The sequence below is a fragment of the Myotis daubentonii genome, chromosome 9 (genome assembly GCF_963259705.1).
Source record: "Myotis daubentonii chromosome 9, mMyoDau2.1, whole genome shotgun sequence".
Classification (NCBI taxonomy): domain Eukaryota; kingdom Metazoa; phylum Chordata; class Mammalia; order Chiroptera; family Vespertilionidae; genus Myotis; species Myotis daubentonii.
Window position 1 is genome coordinate 72,486,211 of NC_081848.1, and position 22,113 is coordinate 72,508,323.

The following is a 22,113-nucleotide window of genomic DNA, read 5'->3' on the forward strand; positions in this document are numbered from 1 at the left end:
CATGGGCCATTGGCTAATGTTTTACGAAAGACAAGGGTTTCCAGAGAAATAGACCTGTAGGATTTCTATCTCTGTATTTCTATTTCTATCTCTGTCATCACTGTCTCTCTCTCTCTTCTATCTTTACCTCTATCTCTATCTCTATCTCTATTTCTATCTCTCTATTCTATCTTTATCTCTATCTCCATCTCCATCTCTACCTCCATCTCCATCTCCATCTCTCTCCATCTCTCTCTATCTATATCTCTCTTTCTCTCTCTCTAATCTTTATCTCTATCTCTATCTCTCTTTGTCTCTCTACATCTCTATGATGTTAAATCATGGATACAAATGACCAACACTGATAGAATAGAAAGTCACAGTCTGAGGCCAGACAGCCCAGACTTCATGTGCCTGCCTCCTCCCTTACCGGCTTTGCAACCTTGACCAAATCACTAAACATTTTGAGCTTCAGTTTTCTTACCTGTCACCTAAGGAGACTGGATCCCCAGAGCATCTTTAGGTTTAACATTTGTCAATTCTATGTGTCTCCTCTCAGGACAGATGTGTAGCAAAATATCTAAAAGTCATTTAGAGCTTAACCACCCTTTAAAAATATGTGTCAGGAATAGTCACAGCATCTACTAATATTTACCAAGTGCACTTTTGTTCCTGGAACTTTATATGCAATATCTAATCAACACAATACCTCGAAAAGGTAAAGAAGAGTTAAGCTAAGATGCAAGAGGTTCTATTAATTGTTGAGGTGGCACAGCTCAAAGTGGCAGTGCAGGATTGGCGCTCAGGCTTCACCATGCCAGGGCTCCTAACCACTGTGCTGTGCCCTGTATGGTAGCTCTACCTGCCTTTACTCTGATTCCCACCAGCCAATGTGAAGTCTGTAGTTTGCAAAATCAGCAAATGGGGCATCACATGGGTGGAAGCCAGAGCACAGACTGGCTTCTGTTCTCCCCTTTCCCTAAAACATCTTTGCAATTGGTTACATGATGTAGAGAGAAAGAAAAAAGTTGAAATGAAACACAGTAAACTAGAAAAAAGGACAGATTGATTCTGAAAGCCAGTCAAATTCCCTGGGTCAGTGTCTCCTATGAAAAAGCTAACGGCATCTTTTTTGATGACAAACAGCTCTCTTCTGCTCACCCAGGGTTGCCTCTCCTCTGTCCATTCCTCATTTGTTGTCAGTTGCCCTGGCTGCTAGGAATCCGATAGCTCTGCTGCTACTGTGATGCTGTGATGCCTCATCATTTCCTTCTATCAAATGCTTCCACAAATTGACTCTGCAGGCTGGTTCCTTATTGCTAAGATCTCTACTCCAGGCAAACTCTTTTCTGAGAGACTCTGTGAATTCCAGCTGGGAAGGTTTGCTCACAAATCCAATGTATCTAGATGTCATAAGTTTGTATGGTAATTCTTCCTTGTTTCTTCTCCAAATCATCATAGTCTAAACTTGTACCGCAGTTGATGATGAGGCTTTAAGATATATTTACAAAGCTCTTTTCTTCAGGTGTATCTGAGAACTCTGGAGAGTGTCTGCCTATTGCAAACATCCGTCCTGATTGTCATTCTTCACTTCAGCCACCCCAGGCCTTAGGCATTGCTGTATCTACAGGCTGGAAGGTGCCTCTTGTCTTGCATGTGTGTTAATTTTCTGTCATTGTCAATTTCTGTCAAGTACCCCAAACTTCAGGGCTGAAAACTACACACATTTATTATCTTAGTAGTGTCCTGGTGCACAGATTCATGCACATAAAAAGGAAATGAATTAGAAGAAATATTTTAATATTGCTATTTGCATCTTGCTAATGAAAAGAAAATAGGATTCTACCGAGTCTCCTATCTACCTACTCCAGGACTTCTGTGAGGATCAAATAGGATGAGGCATGGGAAAATGTTTCACAAACATTTGGTTAAACTGTAAAATGTTTACACCTGGCTATAAAGCAAGTCAGGTTCCTGGGCTGAAGAAACTCCAAGGAGGCTAGTTGCTAGGGAGAGGAAGCCAGGCATTGCTATGTGACAACATTACCTGGCATCCACAGCCACCATTTCTGGGCTGGGCTGTGGACCACATTTTGTGCCATGGAGTCTTGGCAGCGTTGGCTGCAATTTGGTGGGTGTCGCTCCAGGGTTGTGGCAGGGCCTGTGTCCCACTTGGGGGAAGCCAAGTGTTGGTTTGTTGGCACTGGGTCCGTGATGCCATTTATTTTTAAATGGCCAGGGCACGTCATGGCAGCTCCTGTGTTGAGCATCTGCCCCTGGTGGTCAGTGTGCATCATAGCTACTGGTTGGATGGATGGGCACTTAGCTTTTTTTATATATATAGATCCTTCTGTGGGTCAGAAGTCAAATGTAAATGTCACAGAACTCAGCGCAGAGTGTCAGCAGGGCTGCGTTCCTTTCTGCAGGCTTTAGGGGGGACTCCATTTCCTGCTCCTTAGGTTGTTGGCAGAATTCAGTTTCCTGTGGCTGTACAGCCAAGGTCCCTGTTTTCTTCCTAGAGTCAGCTGAGAGCTGTTCACAAGCATCTAGAACAAGCATGTCAAACTTGTGGCCTGCAGGCCACATGTGGTCCACACAAATATTTTTGCAGCCCACCCAATATAATGATAAGAATTGTTTTAATAAAACATTTGTAACTTAATTTTTACAATATCCTGTTATACATGCCTGAAAACTGGAGAGTTTCTAGAGAAAAATTTTTTGAATAAGAAGAAGTAGAGTTTAATTTCTGAGAGCAGCTATTCCAGATCAATTTCATGTTTAATGGAATGAGCTGATTGAGTACAAGTGGAGACTGACTACCCCTAGCCCAGAAGTTATTATGGACAGGTTGGAGGAGAGACCTTGGTAAATTAGATATCCAGCTACAAGCAAACTTGAAATGAATTCCAATCCCACACTCATGTTTGGTCAGGCACTGATGCAATGAAAACAAAAATTTCTTTTCATAAGAGGTGACTTCCAAGTGAGGAAAAAAAAATTCATAAAAATAAAATGGACATGATGTGACAATAATTGACATATACATGGAAATGTATGGTATTCCATGTCTTGCATGACTCAGCTTAAAGTTGATAAATAGAGCATGGCTTTAGAGAGCAGCTGGTGTTTGTGTTGGGACTTTAAGTACAAGAAAGAGTTGGCCAGGTACACCTAAATGTCAAGACAGATGGAATGGAAAGATGAAGAGCTTGAGAGTCCGACACACATTTGGTTAAAGGAAGGAGGTATGTGAGACCAGTGTGTCCATTTAGTGAGGGCAAGGGTTATCTGGGTTACCTTTCTTGGATCTACACCTCATATCTGTTCCATACAACTATACTGAGTCAGTGAATTTGGTGGGGGGTAGCCAGAGAACAAAATTAGCAGACACCATTGTGAGCTAGGAGATTGGGAAGCACAGTGAGCTTGGGTGGTAGAGACCATTAATTGTATCATCCAACTAGCACTCCATTTGGAAGGGAACCCAGTTACTTCCTGTTTTGCTTGCTCTTCCACATGCAAAATAATGATTAGGTGTCATTCTAAAAAGTTTGTAACTACAGATAAGATGTCTAGGGGAGTAACAGGCTCTTTGGACAAGCTTGCCACTATATAAAAGCCTCATTAGAAGAATGGACACAGGGAGCATGGGGTTCCTGCTGATGACTTCCAAGATCTATGCAGCAGGTATTTTATTATTTGAGTTCAGATACCAGGTTCCTGGAATGGGAGAGCTGATCTCCAACACCTCTCCCCTAAATATTTTGTAAGAATAATGGCCTAAAATCTGTCTGCATGGCACAGAGGTCATTCCTGGCTCATTAGCAATTTAATTAGTCCCAGAGTGGCACAGGTGGGTGGGAGATGCTTGTCAGGAAGAGGAAACCATCTTATTTCACACATATTTTTAATGGTATTTGCACTCCTGGTGCTGTTAGGAGGCTGTTTCTTATGGTTGGAGATTATTTTCCTTGTTAATCTGATCCTACTTTGAGTTTTATGAAAGATGAAAGGGTAGTTCCTGCAAAGTTGCAGAGAGAGGCAAGGGAGGAGATACAATTCTGACACTATTTACTTCCTCTTTGATTGTTGATTTTATTTTATGAAATGACAGAGCTGATCAGAGTAAGTTGAAGCCAAGAAGAGAATTTAGTCATGCAAGCACACAGAGAATTTCTGAACTTCTGTGGGGAGTAGAGCATAGTAAAAAGAGCTCTGATGTTGAAATTCTGGTCCTAGCCTCCTAGCTGAGAGGTGACACTGTGATTCAATTATTTAAACTCTCAGTGATTCTATTTTCTTACCTATCAAAATATTAAAATTATGCCAGAACATATACTTCAGAGGGCAAGTAAGGTACTATAACAACCACACAATATTTTTATCTATTGCACACTGAAGTATACAGAACCCTTTTGTGTTAGTAAGGCATTCTTCTTCACAAATGCAAATATTCTGCGCCCCCTGGAAAAATCAAACAAATATACATGTGGCTTTGTTTCTTTGAAAAAATTCAGGTACCCTGGATGGCCCCCCTGCTGAACTCTGTCTTTGAAAGCTGTGCTTTGTGGGAAAAGGCCATGAGTTGTCCACAAAGAGCCTTAATCTTGTGTGGCATTCTATTGTATTTGTTGTCCTGGGAAGCAAAGGGCTTAGCCATGGGTAGCCCTTAGTGATCCCCTCCAGAGCAAAGGCTGTTTGCTTCATGAAATTCCCCTGCTTGAATAACCAGAGGGGCAACTGAAAGCTGGCTTGGATTACAAGATTTGTGAAATACAAATTTCACCAGTAGCCTCTGTTTCTTCCTTCCTTTACAGTGGTAGGTTAAGAGCTCAGGTAGAGAAAATAGAAAGAGAAGACAGGGCCTGAATCCACGGGGATATTGTACACAGCTCAATGTCTGCAGGAGAAGAGAAGCCATATGGGAGGAGGGAGATGTGTTAAAGGAGGGCCGGCCAGTGCGGTGGGGACTACACAACAGGGATGCCCAGAGAGAAGACAGTGGTTTTGTTGTCCACTCTTTCTTCGTGATTCTAATACAATTCAGGTAAATGAATAGAGGTAGAACTCTCATGATAGGGATTCAGTGGTTTTGTTGTCCACTCTTTCTTCGTGATTCTAATACAATTCAGGTAAATGAATAGAGGTAGAACTCTCATGATAGGAGAAAGATTTTTTTTTCTTGTAGAGGTTGATGTCAGATATAATGGGGAAATCTTTTAAATGTTGCTTTTATTCTGATGAGCTGTCTAAACTTAGTATACAATCTGCAGACAACCCAATAAAATAAGGTGTAGAACTTAACGTTCCAGCCGTACACACAATACTTTTTTTTTCTCCCCATATCTTGTCCCGTCCCAGCGCTAAATATTTGGCTCCACCAGTCGTGGGCAAACTATGGCCCGCGGGCCGGATCCGGCCCGTTTGAAATGAATAAAACTAAAATAAAAAAGAACGTACCCTTTTATGTAATGATGTTTACTTTGAATTTATATTAGTTCACACAAGCACTCCATCCATGCTTTTGTTCCGGCCCTTCGGTCCAGTTTAAGATCCCATTGTGGCCCTCGAGTCAAAAAGTTTGCCCATCCCTGATATAGACATATACATGGAAATTTATATATATAATTTGTGTGTATGTGGGTGTGTGTGGGTGTGTATGTGGTGCTGGCATGTGGTTTACTGGTGTTTGGAGGCTTCTGTCATCATAGCGACATGAAGTTATCTCGTCCTCACACCTTTGGATTCCTGTACAGCCTCAGAGTAGATTCCCCACGCTCATTTTGGCTCTGTAGGTGCCCATATCTGATCAAAGCTAATTCAATTGCCTGGCACAGTGCTGACTCCATTTCAGGAGGACTAAGACACATTCACCTTCTGAAACTATGATGACTTGTTTCTCTATGGATGTTTTCTATTTTTGAAATCTTATTTGGAAAAACAGTTTGGAGCACATAAGCATCGCTTTCATGAGGAATAAAAAGGTATAGCTGTGATATACTTGCTTTGGATAGTGCTATAATATGATTCCAACAAATTGACCTTCTGGTTATTTTGCTTAAGGCTATGTCATAGACCTCAGCCTTAAGAAGATGCTAGTTGATTCTTCAGTGAATAGATTACAGAAAAAAACGACAACAAACAATATATATGCAAAACCAGGACAGTTCCATGGACCAACTGGGCCCACTGTGACGTAGACCTGGGCCAGGATTTGATTTGTCAACTGGAATCTATACACCTTCACTCTAACAAGGACTCACCCTAGCATGTCAGATCCCCTGATTATCAGAGCAACCACTGTGTCTGGCAACCCTGAAATGGTAAAAATATTTCTTTTACCCCAGTGTACATTTCCATTGAAGAATGGCCATAGGACACTTCGGTGAAGGTTTTGGAGAATATTTAATATGTATCCTCATTTCTGTAAGATCCTGCCTTTAGAACACCCAGCCTCTCCTTTAGTAGAAGGGCTCAAAGCTTCAAAATGGCACAAATCTGGGTACTAGCACAGAGACCATGATTTTCCATGTCTGTGACTGAATGCATAAGCTCTTGACATAAATGAATCAAGAGGTTCTTTGTTGGCTGTCCATCTATTTCATCTCTAGGAATATCGTAACTTATTAGCTGTTGCAACCATTCCCTGAAGGTCAAGGCACTCTTGTTTCCTCTCCAGCATTATGGCCCATTACAGTAATCCATCCACCTTTCCTCAAGGTTAGGTGCGGGCATCTTGCCTCTGCTCTACCAGAGTCCTACCATTCCCATCTCTTCTTCCATAGTTCATCTCTGAATAAGGTAACTACATACCTGGAATACACTGTTTTTCTCTTTGCCTCACCGTCATGAAATTTATTAATATATTTTAGTCAAAAATCCTTACTGAGTATCCTCTATGTCCCTGTACTGTGATGGGTGTTGGAAGTATGTACCAGAGTTATGCACACTCTTGACACTTGTGGAGTTTTTAGGAAATGGGTGAGATAGGCTCCAATGGTTTAATAACACACATACATTTAAATCATATCCATCAATATAAAATCATGTATCTTATGAAGGAAATTAACATTGGCAATGTTCATATGAAGAGGGTGTTTGGCCTTGTCTGATATGTTAGGGAAGGATCTCCTGGGAAAATAGCATTTTATTTAAGAACTAGTAGCCCTGCACATGAATCCATGCACCAGTAGGTCGCTGCCGCCCTCCTATAGCTCCCCCTGCCCCCCTCCTCCCTCATAGCTTGCTCCCCTGCCTCCTCCTGTAGCTCTTCAAAGCTCGCTTTTACCTTGCTGGCCGACCCTCCTGCTGATCTGTGATCTGGATACTAGCACAGATGTGCTTGGTCATTGCACCTCAGGGTGTAATGGATAATTAGCATATTCCTCTCTTATTATATAGGATTAAAATTTTAAGAAAAATCAGTGCAGAATGGTTATGAGGGACAGTGTTCAAAAATACAGCAGCAGGTGTAAAGTCCTGGGATGAGAGAGTGCTTGTTTGTTTGAATATGAAAAAGAAGGTCAGTGTAGCTGGAGCTTTGAAAGTGGAGGGGTCATGGTGTGGGATGAGATGAAGAGGTATTTAGGGTCTAGAGCTGAGCTGTATTAATTATTTAATTGTACCCCAAGAGCAAAGAACAAAAATAATTCAAGCCATTGAAGAATTTTACTCAGACATATGATGTATCACCAGATTTGCAGAGAAGCGAGTTGATTAATGGGGTTAAATGGGAATTGAAAAAACATGAAAGAGGAAGGGGAGTCTTGCTATTCCAGAAAGATGTGAGGTTATTTGAGCCAGGGTGGTGGTGGAAAGGGAAATAGAAGTGAGTGAATTCATATATTTAGATGTGGCATTCAGGATGTGTTAATGGAGGTAGAAAAGCAAGGGCGTTGTCAAAGATGTTTCCCATGCCCTGCCTGCTTTGGCTCAGTGGATAGAGCATCAGCCTTTGGACTGAAGGATTGCAGGTTCAATTCCTGGTCAAGGGCACATATCTCCATTGAAGGCTCAATCTCTGGCCTGGCCCTGGTAAGGTCACATGTGGGAGGCAACCAATTGATGTGTTTCTCTCACATCATTGCGCGTGCGTTCTCTCTCTCTCTCTCTCTCTCTCTCTCTCTCTCTCTCTCTCTCCCTCCCTCCCTCCCTCCCTCCCTCCCTCCCTCCCTCCCTCCCTCCTACTCTCTCTAAAAATATCAATGGAAAAATATTCTCAGGTGAGGATTCACAACAAAAAATATGTTTCCCAGGCAATTGACATGCAGAAAAGGTTTAACAGTACTGTCATTCATTGAGAAAGGGAGAAATAGAAAACAATTTCAGAGGCTAGAATAGCCAGTGATTCCAGTTTGGGATCTGTTCAGTTCAAACTCTTTGTAGTTTGTCAATGGGGGTAACTGGAAATATTTCTCTTGAAGTTCAGAGGAGAATTGTCATCAACATGAAGACAGAGATTGAAGTTATGGATATAAATATGGATGTTTTAATTTATTTACTGTATTTTCAGTTACGATAGACTTAAAAGGAATTAAATGCTATTGAGGAAAGTGCAGTATTAAGGGCTAGACTACCAATATAGGGAGAAGAATAGATTAATTCCTTTGAGGTCTGCTGAGAATGGAGACTGAAGCACAAGTGAAGCATATACTGGAGAAAGAAGTATACCTCTTCTACTCTAATATGAGAGAGGTAAAGGGGCTCAGGGAAAGAACAAAGTAGGCTAGTGAGCCTTGTAGTGAGATGATAAAGGATCTCTGTTTTATGTTACATTTCTTTTCTGAATTAGACAATGAAAGTTAAGTCCAAGAGATGGAGAGTCAGAGTTTTGGGGGAGCACAAAAGTTTCATTGTGGAAAGTGGACAAGACTTGTTGACCAGAAAAGTGTCTGATTTCAAGATAGTGTTGGGGCCTTTTTCAACTTGAAGATCAGGAAGAAATTGTAGCATTAATTTGCTTTTTTTCTGTGATTTTTCTCAAGTAGAATTCGGTTGCTCAAATGAATGCAGACGGTAGGGAAATATTTGGCTTGATTCAAGGTTGGTATTTTTCAAAATGGACTTAATGAAAAATGGAAAGGAAAAGAAGTGATTGGCAAGAGTGTTTTTGAATTAGTGTACAAAAGAAACTAAACTGGATAATGAGAGGCTTTATGAAAGGGGAAGGTTATTGGATTGAAAACAAAACAAAACAAAAAAAATATGGAGATTTATCAGTCTAGGTAGTCTAAAGCGGTCAATTGAGTAAGCAATCTGGATTAATAGAAGACTGCGAACATAAAGTCTGGATTAAAAGAGTTAAAATGGATTGCAAATGATGAATTAGGAGGTAGTTTTTGTAATAAGAAAGATAAAGATGGTGTGATTTGGACTACAGTGTTGGGTGGGGTTTGGGAGATAGGGAGAAGTGAGATTATTATTTTGGAAATGGAGCTGTTTCAGGTGGTAATATGTTCTAGTATGAGGCTCTGAGAGTGGGTGTCTGGGATATCATGTTGGAGGAGATTATTATGGTTTAAAGGAACTCAAGAAAGTTGAGGCCAGTCTTCATGTGAATGACAATAAAAGTAAGAGAGCTTTTCAAAATGTGAAGAAAATGAGAGAAAAGAGCAGGACTACTGAGGATGACAGTTTTAGGAGAGAGGAAAATATTACAATCAAATGGCTATGGCTCTCAAGGAGCCGACTTTTTATAAGAAAGTGGGGAAGAGTTTCAGAGACTGACAACCTATCCCATTCATTCTTCTTGATCACCTAGGAAGACAGCAGTTCTCTTCCTGGCAGTTTGATTGGACCCAATGACTGAGTTCTGGCAGTTTGATTGGGCCCTATGACTAAGTTCTGGCCATTGGTATGCAAAAAGGAGTGATGTTGTCAGTCTTTCAGTAAGATGAATAAAATAGCCAGTATATCTTCCCTTTGATTTCTTCCCTCCATTTGCCTCAGGTTAATGTTGTCAGAATTAACTTGACACTGCAAGATGTAAGGACCAAAAAAATGGAAACACACTAATTTTTGAGTCACTTCTCAGATGAGAAATATTCTAACTGCATTTATTAGATAAGGCAGTGATGTGATTAAGAATAAAAAGCCTCCCAAAGGGAAGTGGTCAAGGCCTGTGGAGACCGGTGGGCAAGATGTGTCTTTCAGAGAGTCAGAACATTAACCCTGGGAGGAAGACTTGCACTGTGTCTGGAAGATTGAGAGAGGTGTTAATTTTTATGTACTATTCCCACGGTAAGAGAAGACTAAATTTTCCAACCTTCTTTGCAATTGGTAAGAGTCATCATGTGATTAGTTATGGTTAAGTAAATGTGGGCAGAAATGATGTAGGCTGTTTCCATGCCTGGATTCTCAAACTTGTTGAAAACTCCTTGGCCCATTTATTATCTCTCTCCCCAGTTTCTTTCTTTCTTTTTTTTTTTTTTTTGATGAAAAAAAAAAAGGATTCTGAGATAACTGAGGCATGTGATAGAAGAAGACAGGATCTGTGAGTCACCACTTAGTTGAAAGCTGCCAGGAAATCTTAACTTTCACAGCTTGAACATTGCATGAGTGAGAACTAAGCTTCTATGAAGTCACTAGGGGTGTAGAATAATGATTCAACAGTTGGTAGCTTTGATCTTGAGCAGAAGTGAATTAATATCAAAAAATAAAAATTTCCACAAATGTATGGCACTGACTTAATAGTAGGCAAGTAATCAGGGAGCACATATATGATATTGGCAACTTGGACAAAGGCAACTCACATTATGGTAAAACATTTGGAAAATTGTCACTTTTGGTAACACTTAAGAGGCAGATGATTTGCCTAACTGATCTGGCAAGTCTAGTGTAAGATATTTAGGAAAAAATTATATGATTAATGTGAGTTGTCTGTTATTACACTTGGCAAAGTGTTATAAGGAAGGGATGGCATAATGAAAAATTGACTGTTTTTCTAGCAGAAATGAAAGGGAATAAGTGGAATCCAAAAATGTTGGGCCTTGTAGGGTCAGAAAAGCCTCTTTCTAGACTTCAAATAGTAATAAATGGAATTTAAAATTTTTTTGAGTGTCAAAATTCAGTTTTGTTTTTCATTTTACCAAAATGGCTCAGGGTGAAGATGAAAAAGAGTAGATGGTTTGTATTCATATTTAATTCAAGTGACCATCAGGTAATAATTATAAATAGAAAAAGTCACAGCTCAAGAATTATACTTACAAAGAACTTTGGATGTAGTTATTGGGCCGTGAATTTACTAGAAAATGACAAAGTCTGAGCCTAATAAGTTTTGGGAAAAAAAGTATTACCAGGGAAACCTGAGGACCAGACTAAAAATCTTTAATCCTGTTGTAGGTATTAAGACAACTTCCAGTTCCTTCATTTTCCATAATCAAGAGGCTGCCTTCAAGGCTGCATTGCCTCAAGGATGTCACACTTATCCTTATTTATGACAAGAGGCCCAGTGCATGAATTCATGCATGGGTGGGGTCTGGCCAGCTTGGCCCCAATCAACAGATTGGGGCTGGGCCTGTTGGGAGGAGGAGACACAGGAGGCCGGCTGGGGGGAGGGGCTGCAGGTTATCAGTCAGCAGGCCCTGCCCCTGATTGGGGTGGGGCCGGCTGTGGGGAGGAGCTGTGCACCAGCTGGCCCTGCCCCAGAATGGGGCCAGGGGAGGGGTCGTGGGAGATTGGCCGCGGAGCTCCACCCCTGATTGGTGTGGGGAGGCTGATCAGGGACAGAGCTGGCTTGGGGGAGGGGCCACCAACTGATGGGGTGGTGGGGCCAGCAGTGGAGAAGGTCTGTGGTCAGTAGGCTGGCTGGCATGCCCCTGAATGGGGTGGGGGCAGCCGACTGGGGGCAGTGGACTGGGGAAGGTGCCATGGGTGGTTGGCAGGATGGCCCTGCCCCTGATCAGAGTGGGGGGGCCAATTGGGGGTGGAGCTGGCTGGGGGAGGGGCTGGGGGCCAATCGGGGTGGTGGGGGCCCATCTGGGGTGGGGGGGAGGGGCTGTAGGATGTTGGCCGGCTGGCACCGCCTCCTATTGAGGTGGGGGGAGTGATCAAAGGTGGGGCCAGCCAGGGGGAAGGGCTATAGGGGGAGAGGGGGAGAGGGGCGCTTGGCCGCTGGCCCTACCCCCATATCAGGGTGGGAGAGGCCGATCAAGGGCAGGGCAGCTGGGGGGAGGGGCATCGGGAGGTTGGCTGGCTGGCCCCACCCACTGATTAGGGGTTCGCTGGCGTCATAGTGACTGGTCCTTATGGTTGCTGGCTTTTTATATATATTGATGTATCCATGTAGGCTAATGGGAAGGAAAGCAATTCCCAAGAAAAGGACATGTGGTCATGGAGAGCTATGACCAAAATCGATCCTTTCAAGGACTAGAACCAGTTCATGGAATCTCCACTACCTCTCAGACAAAGATAATTCAGTGTGTACTTTCCTGAATTTCAAAAATGTTATGACTGCTATATGTCTCCCATTCTCTCTCTACCCTGGTTTTTGTTGTTGTTTGTTTCAAGATGTGGATGTTTTTTTTCATTCTCAGCATTGTATATCGAAGTGAAGCATGTGTTTTATCTATATGAAAAAAAGCCACACACAGAGGACTGCAAATCACCTGGAGAACCTGATTTTGAGCTAGAAGTAGTGACCAGGAAGTGAAATGGCTTGCACTTCTTAAGAGAAATACAGAGTATTCTATGTGTTGAAGAAAGGATAAAATGATTATTTGTTGAGCAGAACATTCAGTTGTGGCAGATACTCACCAGTCTTATTTCTTCTTCCTGGGATTTCTAGAAGTCTATATTTTGAAGCCCCTATTTCAGTTAGGTTAGTGGCTGATGGGATGTAAGCAGAAGTAACATGTCACTTTCTAGCTGAGGAGAGTAAGTATATGGTGTGTATTGTCTCAATATTTTTTTCTCTCCTTGCTGGCTGAGTGATGCCAAGATGACTAATGTCAAAAGATGTGGGACAACCCCAAAAGCAGCTGCTTTGAGGAAAGTCACTTGACTTCATCAGACTGTATTTGAATGAGAACTACATTTTTGTGTCACACCCTGAAATTTCAGAATTTCTTTGTTACTGTGACTAATTCTAGCTTATCCTAACTGATACAGGAGCTTAATGAAAAGGGAAAAAAAAGTCTTTCCTCAAACTTACAAAATATAAACTTTGAGAAGGCATTATCATCATTGGAAACAATATTTTAAGGAGGTAGCAGCAAATAAGGAAGTAAAGGAAACGCTAAAGATGGAGATTAAAGATAAAAGTGAGTTTGCTTATTATAGAGTAGTATTTTGGGATAGAAGAGTGAAAACTTTAGACAAGTAAACATAGGGTATAATTAGTTAGAATCAAGGAAATATAGAGCATCTTAATGATAGCCACTTTAAAGACCAGAGGGCCAGGGTGATGGGGCGGACTTACACAACAGGGAGGAAGAGCCCGATCAGCTCAGTTTTAATTTAATCTATTTATTTATTAATATATATCTTTTATTTTTTAAAAAAATATATTTTATTGATTTTTTTACAGAGAGGAAGGGAGAAGGATAGAGTTAGAAACATTGATGAGTGAGAAACATCGATCAACTGCCTCCTGCACACCCCCTACTGGGGATGTGCCCATAGTTGTACATCCCTTGACCGGAATCGAACCCGGGACCCTTTGGTCCACAGGCCAACGCTCTATCCGCCAAGCCAAACTGGTCAGGGCTATTTTATTTTTTAATCTTCAAATATCATCAAGGATATTTTCCCATTAACTTTTAGAGAGAGTGAAAGAGAGAGGGAAAGAGAGAAAAACATCTATGTGAGAGAAACACATCGATTGATTGCCCCCTGCTTGTGCCCTGACCAGGGCCTGGGTTGGAGGAGCCTGAAACCAAGGTACATGCCCTTGACCAGAATCAAACCTGGGATCCTTCTGTCCATAGGCCGATGCTCTATCCACTGAGCCAAACTGGCTAGAGTCCCAGTTTTTATTGTTGGTCTAATTAAACAGCCTGTATCTCTCCTTGCTAGAGGAATTGTTCCTCCATCTGCAGTGCATGGCGGCCAGCTCTTGCTCTGGGAAGCCCAGGTGGTGGCAGTCCCTATAGCAGCCATGCTTGGCCAGCATGATGACAGCGACAGGGATTCTAATCCCTGTACTTTGTTCCCTCAGTTCTTTGATTGCCCCTAACCCTCCTTTGGAGGCTATTCATAGGTCAATGTGTCATTGAGATGGTCACTGGTTTCCTGAAGTATCTTCAGGCCAATTATCAACTTCTTTGCAATTCCATTGAGAATTCCTAGTGGTGACAACTCTTTCCTAAAGGTACAGTTTTTTATTCTCTGAAGCTGGAGAATAGTTTTCAAGGGGGCATGATTCCTTTCAGGCTTGTTTTGCTCCGAAGGCCTTACACTTTATTTCCCTCTAGCTTTATATATCTATTTGTCTAGAATGTTTGAGAATGCTATTGTTTACCACATTGCATAGTGTCTCTCTCTCTCTCTCTCTCTCTCTCTCTCTCTCTCTCTCTCTCTCTTAAAATTGATTTTAGAGAGAGGAGGGGAGAAACAAAGAGAAACATGGATTGGTTGCCTCCCACATGCACCCTGACTGGGGATTGAACCCTGCAAGCTGGGTATGTGCCCTGATAGGGAATCATACCTGCCACCTTTTGGTGTAGGGGACCACACTCCAAACAACCAAGCCACGCTGAGCAGGGCCCACAGTGCTCTCTCTATGAGGGCCTCCTGTAGAAAGGCTCTATGATCTTGGAATCAGTAAAAAGTGCTTTTCCTGCAAAACTGGATTGTTTCATTTATGCATAGATAATGTAAATATCATTATCTTCACCTGTGGTGTTGGCGGCTAGAGAACTTTCATGTGAATCTGTGGCTTATCCCTTCCTGTAAAATATTTTGAATACTAACCCCACCTTGAGTTCATCCTTTTTTTTTTTCTTTTCACTTTTTTATTTTTCTATTGTCTGGGTTTTTTAAAAAAAGTTTTCATTAATTTTTAAAAATACTCTATGGATACTTCAAGGTGAATTTGAAGCCTCTGATAAAGAGACAGTAAGAACTAGAGTAAGAAGGAAGGAATACTTACTGCCAGGATTCTGTCCATGTTCCCTCAGACCCTACTGTGTCCGTGGGGCCTGGCTGACATCGGCTCTGTGCTGAGGCCACTTTCTGGAACTGCAGAAGGCTGTAATGCCTATGTGCAGGGAAGGTTAGAAGCGCCAGGAAATTAGCTCCCCTGGGAACCGATCTTTATCAGTAACTGTCAGGTTAGTAGAGGAATACCCCACTTTCCTCACCTCTTGCTTGGGATGATTATGAGTTGGTTTGCATCCCTGTTTGCCCACTGCATTGAGCTCAGGCCACTCACTGTGTTATGGAGCTGTGTTTTCTTCCATGTGTCATTCTCATTCTATTACTGTTCCCCTCACTTCTCAAAGATGTCCTGTGTGCAAATTTGGATCAGGTCTACTTCTAGGGAGACCTGACTAACAGAGAGAGAAAGAAAAAGGAGGGAAATGGGAGAGGGGAGAGGAGGAGGGAGAGAAGAATGGAGAGAGAGAAAAAGATAGAAAGAGACAGAGATAGGGACAGAGAGAGGGAAGGAAGGAAGAAGGAAGGCAGAGGGAGAAAGACATACTGGTACATGGATAGTATATGAATACTAAGTTCATTTTTGCTACTTAAAGGATTCTTGCTCTTCTTAGATGAGGTGTTTTTATAACTGACAGTATGCAGGTTTCTCTATTGGTGAATGAATAAACTAAAACAACGTAAATCACTTCTTTGGAGGTTTAAGAGAGTGAATAGATACATATAAAACTTTCTCTAGCTTTTTAATTAATATACAACTTTAACACCTTATCTAAGTTGAATGCTGGTTTTATTGTCTTTTTTTCACACTCTTTGTTAGAACCTTAATAAGAACTGACTTCATACCCACTCCATCTCTTGTGCTCTCTGATGAAGGGACAGGCCAGGTTCTGCCACTCACTGAAAATCTCATCCATCCTTAGTACAGGTAACCTGTGGCTTTCACCTTCAAATGATCAGGAAAAATAATATATAATCCAGTTTTTTTCACACACTTATTCTGAACAAAACATTGGTGCCCAAGAAGGCAAGAATGCATAGTACATAGGCAACTTAAAATCAAGTAAGAAATAAAAAAGTACACTGCATCTATTTATTCATTTACTCATTTTGCAAATAACAGAGCATTGAAATTAATGTTGTGAAGAATGCCAAAGTATGTCAGACACTAATTAACCGATAGAAATGCATCATAAATGTTCACCTCAAGACTGACCCTGTTGCTGGTGGAAATGGGGTTCTTGTGGTGTCACAAGGAATAACATTTCTAGGGACCCACAAGAGAGGATGAGGTCTGGCGGTAATGTTTCTTTATGGTGCAAAATTAAAGGAGTTCCCCAATGTTCCATCTCTGTCCATTCCACCATGGAATATCCAGGCCAGAAATAGAGTCAATGTGCAGAGATCCTGTGCCATATTAAAGCTTAGTCCCAATCCAGCATCCAGCTAGTTTAGCTCATGTTCCTCCTGTCTTCAATCCATTGTTTTGCTGCTGTGCCCAGGCTTCCACCTGGAGCCCACATCTGGATTCCACATGGATGTTCACTTCATAGGTATGCTAGCCTTGTGAATATTTACTTACCCAGCTGTACACTTGTGATTTATGCTCTTATATATATCAGACATATTTCCACTGGGAGTTCACATTTGCTAGGAGAGCCGTGGTATATAAACATATACCTTTAATTTTATGTTAAAATTATTAAGAGCCATGAATGTGATGACATAAGCTAAAGGTCCTAGAATTAAAAGTGAGATTGAAATGCTCTTCCACCTGGGAAGAATCAGAAATGCTTAATGGAAGCAATGAATACATTTTGAGAATAGCCTGAACGGATGAGTAGGGGCTGCCATGTGTGTGAGAGTCAAAGGGCCTCGGTGGAGGAACAGTAAGAAGAAATGTGCTGGCATGTTCTATAAACACTTTCCCTGTGTGGTCTGGACAATGGAAGTTTTGGAAGATAAGCCAGGGGAGAAGTTGGTGCTTGTTGATGGAAGGATTTCAACAATGGCCTGAGGAACTGGAGTACATTTTGTTGAGGTTGAGCATAGTTGCTGTGATTAGAACTACACCTAGATAGAATGTGAAGACACTGAGAAATATTCAAGGTTTGTGTGAGGGAATCCTAGATCTTGGAGACCTGAAACAACATATGGAATGAATACAACTGATTAGACTTGGCAGCTGGTTTAGGTGACAACAGGGACCCCAGTGAAACCTATAATTGTACGGTTGAATGACTGGGGTTTCGAAAGAAATCATGCAATTTCATTTGGGGCAGATTGAGATTGAACAGTCAGCATGTTATTTAGAGGCTGATCAAGTACTTTGTAAGAACACAACTGGAGCGCATGAGAAAGGCTGGGATTTGAATTTGAGAACCATCTATGTAACTGTGATTGAGGTAGGTGATCAAGGGCCAAAGCGAAGAAGGAGAAAACAAGCACTATGCTGCATCTGTGTAACTTCACTGTGCCATAACCAATTAAAGGCAATTAGTGGGAATACAACTAATAGTTAAAATGGAACATACAACAATTGCAACAATGACTGTGTAAGTTTCTGTGTAAGTTTCTTGAGCATGGGGAATGTGTCTTGTTAACCATCATATCTCCAGTCTCTGCACAGCTCCTGGCACACAGTAGGCATTTGGTAAATGTGTTCTTTAAGTTGATAAATTACATTGGCATAGCGCTTTACCATTTTCTGTTCCATGATTAGTCTCCTAACATCTCACATCCTAACTTTGTCACTTATACCATAAAAATACTATGCAACAACAATGAAAATTTTATAGTTATAAAGAATGCATTTTCCCTATACATTAAAAAGGAGTCATATTTTCATCACACACTTTCCTGCAGTTGATGAGCCACCTTCTCCCGTTTATCCCAGCTCTAGTATGTCAGATGCATTTCACAATGGTCATCAAAGGGGGGACTCAGAGAGGAAGAGAAGCAGAGCTGGGCTCACTTCAAAGAATGTGTCTTCTGTCACATTGCAGACCAAGATGTGTTAAAAAATTATTGCTGTAATGTACTTTGCACTTCCATAGTTGTACGAGAGAGGTTCCCACATGGTGCAACAGGAAAATAGCTGTAATTATATGACCTTCACCGGCATATTGAGGGGTTAATGAGGGAAATCTCATGCACAAAGTGCAAACTCTTGAGCACCCAAGAAGGGGGACACAAATTCTCCTCGGTAACAGCATCTTTCCCTCGTCATCACCAGAAACAGGTTCTATGAGGACATGGATTCCTGTCTTTTTCTTGTTATTGCTGTAGAATTGGCATCACCTAGAGCAGTGGTTGGCAAACTACAGCTCGTGAGTCACATGCGACTCTTTGGCCCCTTGAGTGTGGCTCTTCCACAAAATACCACATGCGGGCACGCATGTACAGTGCAATTGAAACTTCGTGTCCCATGCGCAGAAGTCGGTATTTTGTGGAAGAGCCACACTCAAGGGGCCAAAGAACCGCATGTGGCTTGCGAGCCACAGTTTGCCGACCACTGACCTAGAGGCACAGCTATCAAAAAGAAGGTGCTCCACAGATGTTTGATAAATCAGTACACCATTGCATTGTCTGCATTTGACTTTTAAATACTTCCTTCTACCTGGTGAGAGGCTAATTGAAGTCATGGAAGTGGTTTGGTTTGTTATGTTAAAACAGATTCTTGGCATATCTCAACACTCTGGGTTAAATGAGGAAGAAATATTGACAAAATAGGCAGAGATGGTATCAAAGCAATGGAGGAGAACTCAGATGATGTAAGGTCATGGCTTCGGAGGGAAGCCAACATTTCAAAGAGAGCCCCTCAGTAATGAATATTTCAGGGAATAATGAAGAACAATCTGCTAGATTTGTTGATGTGGGAGATAATGGTGAATTTTGAGAGAGCACTAGAATGATGAGACGAGTCACATAGATCTTAAGATGTTAGGAAGTAATAGTGATTGAAAATTATTCATGGTTGTCTGTATGTGGGTTAGATCCCATATGTTTAGTTCTAGTATTTCTTGGCACACAATAAATGGTATTGCTGTTCTTTAAATATTATTGTAATTACTATTTTAAAATTTCTTTCTTCTAGGTTAAGTATAAAAGTGAGAAAATATATATTATACATTGTTCAAATATTCTTTGTGATATTTCATAGCTTTACGCATAATGCTGAATGCACAATATACTTTTAATAAATAGTATTGGACTCACTTATCACATTAATGATTCTATGTTCTGATTCCCCTCAGCTTGACATTTGAGATGATCCTACCTCTGTCATAAAATAATGGATAAATTATACTTAAAATATATAGAAATAACAAGTTTATACCTATAGTAATAAAAAATGTTGTAATAGTTTAGGAATAGTATAGAATAAAATAAAATTTATTTGTGAATCCTTACATGATTTGTGGAGCACCTTAACTTTTCACAGAAGCCCCATGAGGAAGCAGGGTATGATGTTATTATTTTCAGAAAAGGTCATAAAGTTTATGATTAGGCTTGAGTTCAGATAACTGCCATTGCCATTTATTATTTGTATAACTTTAGTCAATTAACTTCCTCCAGCTTAAGTTTCTTCACCTGTAAAAGGGTTGCAGAAGACCCAAGAAAAACCAAGTGATGCTTAAGGAAATGGAGGGACACTATTTAATTACGCCAGTGGACTCGGAATAGCTTTCCAAATCTGAGTACCAAAACATGCAGGGGCCTTCTTTTTATATCTCCCTGCGGTCTTTGTCCCGCAAATATGGATTATGCTTCTGGTCCTTTTCGAGGGCCTTGCAAGAAGGCCCCCAGGTGTTGGGGGTCTCCAGACCATATCTGATGGTTTGGCCTGGCGCCAGCGTTAATAACCCTCCCTCTAGTGGCAGTGCACTGTTCACAGTTTTATGGCCCCTGTAACAGGTTCTGCAAGACCAGTTTCTGGGAAGGAGGTAATGAGTTAATTGTAGGTTATCAAGAATGTACACTGAGATGGCTGGCATGGATTCCAATTGCTAGCCCCCAAAATATCAGGGTTACTTTAGAATTAGCCCTTTTTAGCCTTCGGAAAATAATTACAGCCTCACAGACTTATTAAGATAATTCAATGAGATAATTAAGTCCTCAAAAATATTACCTTTCCATATTTATTTCTATTGCCATGCCGTCCAAAGGTGATATAGGCATAAACCAAGCCGGAATTGGTTTAAATAAAATATGGAAAGAAACAGAATAGGTACTTGGCAGATATAATAGCTGCAAGTAAACTCCATCCTTTAGAGGCTTAAAAGCTTTTTCTTGTGCCTTCAATCATACGGATATTTGATACTACACTTGATCTTAGCCAAAAGGCCGAGAAGTGATCATATGGATATTTGAGAGTGTTAACATTTGGTATATTCTTTATTTATTCCATATCGCATTTGGTCTTTAGGTCCCTAAACTTATTAAAAATATTTAAATAACTATTCTGTTAAAAATCTAATACAAAGTTTAAATCTCTCTGATGGTAGATTTCCATTCTCTTAATAATAATAGCATGCAGAAATTACTCAGAAGTTTCTTTTTATGACACAATATCTCAGAAATTGAGAGCAGATAATGAGAATGTATTCATGGTCTTAATGTAATAATTCCCAGTGAAGACAGTCACATTTTTAATTATTTAATGATGTCACTTCAATATTATCTGTCCTCTATGAATATTTCATGTTAATCAAAAATTTCCTCCAAAAATAAAAAGAACCTGTACATTTGTTAAAGAAGACACTATCAGTAATAGCATTTAAATGGTATTTCACCGGATTAGCCATGGGGAATTGTTTTTCATCCAGTAGTTCCAAGCAATCATCTAAAATTTCTATGAGAGTACACAGACTGAGGACATGTTAACAAAGGGGAGCTTAGAAATAGAGCTTGAATAATGAAATGGAACTGAAAATAAGCTCTGTCTTAAGATGAGATGTTTTTCAAAAACCTGTGGGAGAGTCACTAGAAGTCAAAGCTGAGCCATCTCCATTGATATGATCTGTTTGAACAACATGTGTTATGGATGGAATTGTGTTAACCTAAAATATATATGTTGAAGCCCTCACCCAAAATGGTATGGTATTTGTTGATTGGGCCTTTAGAGAGGCAATGCAGTTTAAATGAAGTCCTTGTCCAATACGACTAGCATCCTTATGAGAAAAGGAAGAGACACCGGGGATATGAACACACAGAGAAGTGTCTGTGTGAGGACACAGCAATCACATGGTCATCTGCAAGCCAGGGAGGGAAGTCTCAGAAGAAACCAACCATGTTAGCAGCCTAATCTTGGACTTCTAGCCTCTAAAGTTGTGAGAAAATAAATTTCTGCTATTTAAGCCACCCAGCCAGTGGTATTTTGTTATGACCCAAGAAAACTAATATATGTTTTCATGAGGAGGCACCACGACCTGTGGAATATCAAGAGCAGAGGTGTAAAGTTAGACAATTATGGGAAGTATCTATATATACTGAATAAAAGCCGAAGCTACTGAATATCTGAACAACCGGTTGACCAGTTGCTATGACACACACTGACCACCAGGGAATAGATGCTCAGCACACAGGATTGGGCTCCCTCCTGTCTGGATCAGGTCTGTGGGGATTGGGCTCCATCCTGTCTGGATCAGGCCTGCGGGGATTGGGCTGAAACTGGCTCTCTGACATCCCCTGAGGGGTCATGGATTATGAGAGGGCGCTGGTCAGGCTGAGGGACCCCACTGGTGCAGGAATCCATGCACCGGGCCTCTAGTAGTTAAATAATATGGGTTACCTTATATAGGATATTTAGTATGTGCTGAGTGATTGAGACAGATGCCTTTTATTTCCAAATAAAACATATAATGTTGATTCTGCTAGTCTCAATATGCAGGTGAGAAAACTAAGGATTGGTGGAATTAAGTAACTTCTTTTAATCAAAGAGATGAAAAGTAATTATTAGAATATTGTAACCCAGATTATTGTTTATTTTATTTTATTTTTTAATAAATATTCTCCTGTCACCATATATTAGGACCC

General features: G+C 40.9%; 1 pseudogene; it reads right to left on the minus strand.

Moving 5' to 3' along the window:
- Positions 1 to 20,300: 20,300 nt before the first annotated feature.
- LOC132242490 (U2 spliceosomal RNA) lies at positions 20,301 to 20,433 on the minus strand (annotated as a pseudogene).
- Between the last annotated feature and the right edge of the window lie 1,680 nt (positions 20,434 to 22,113).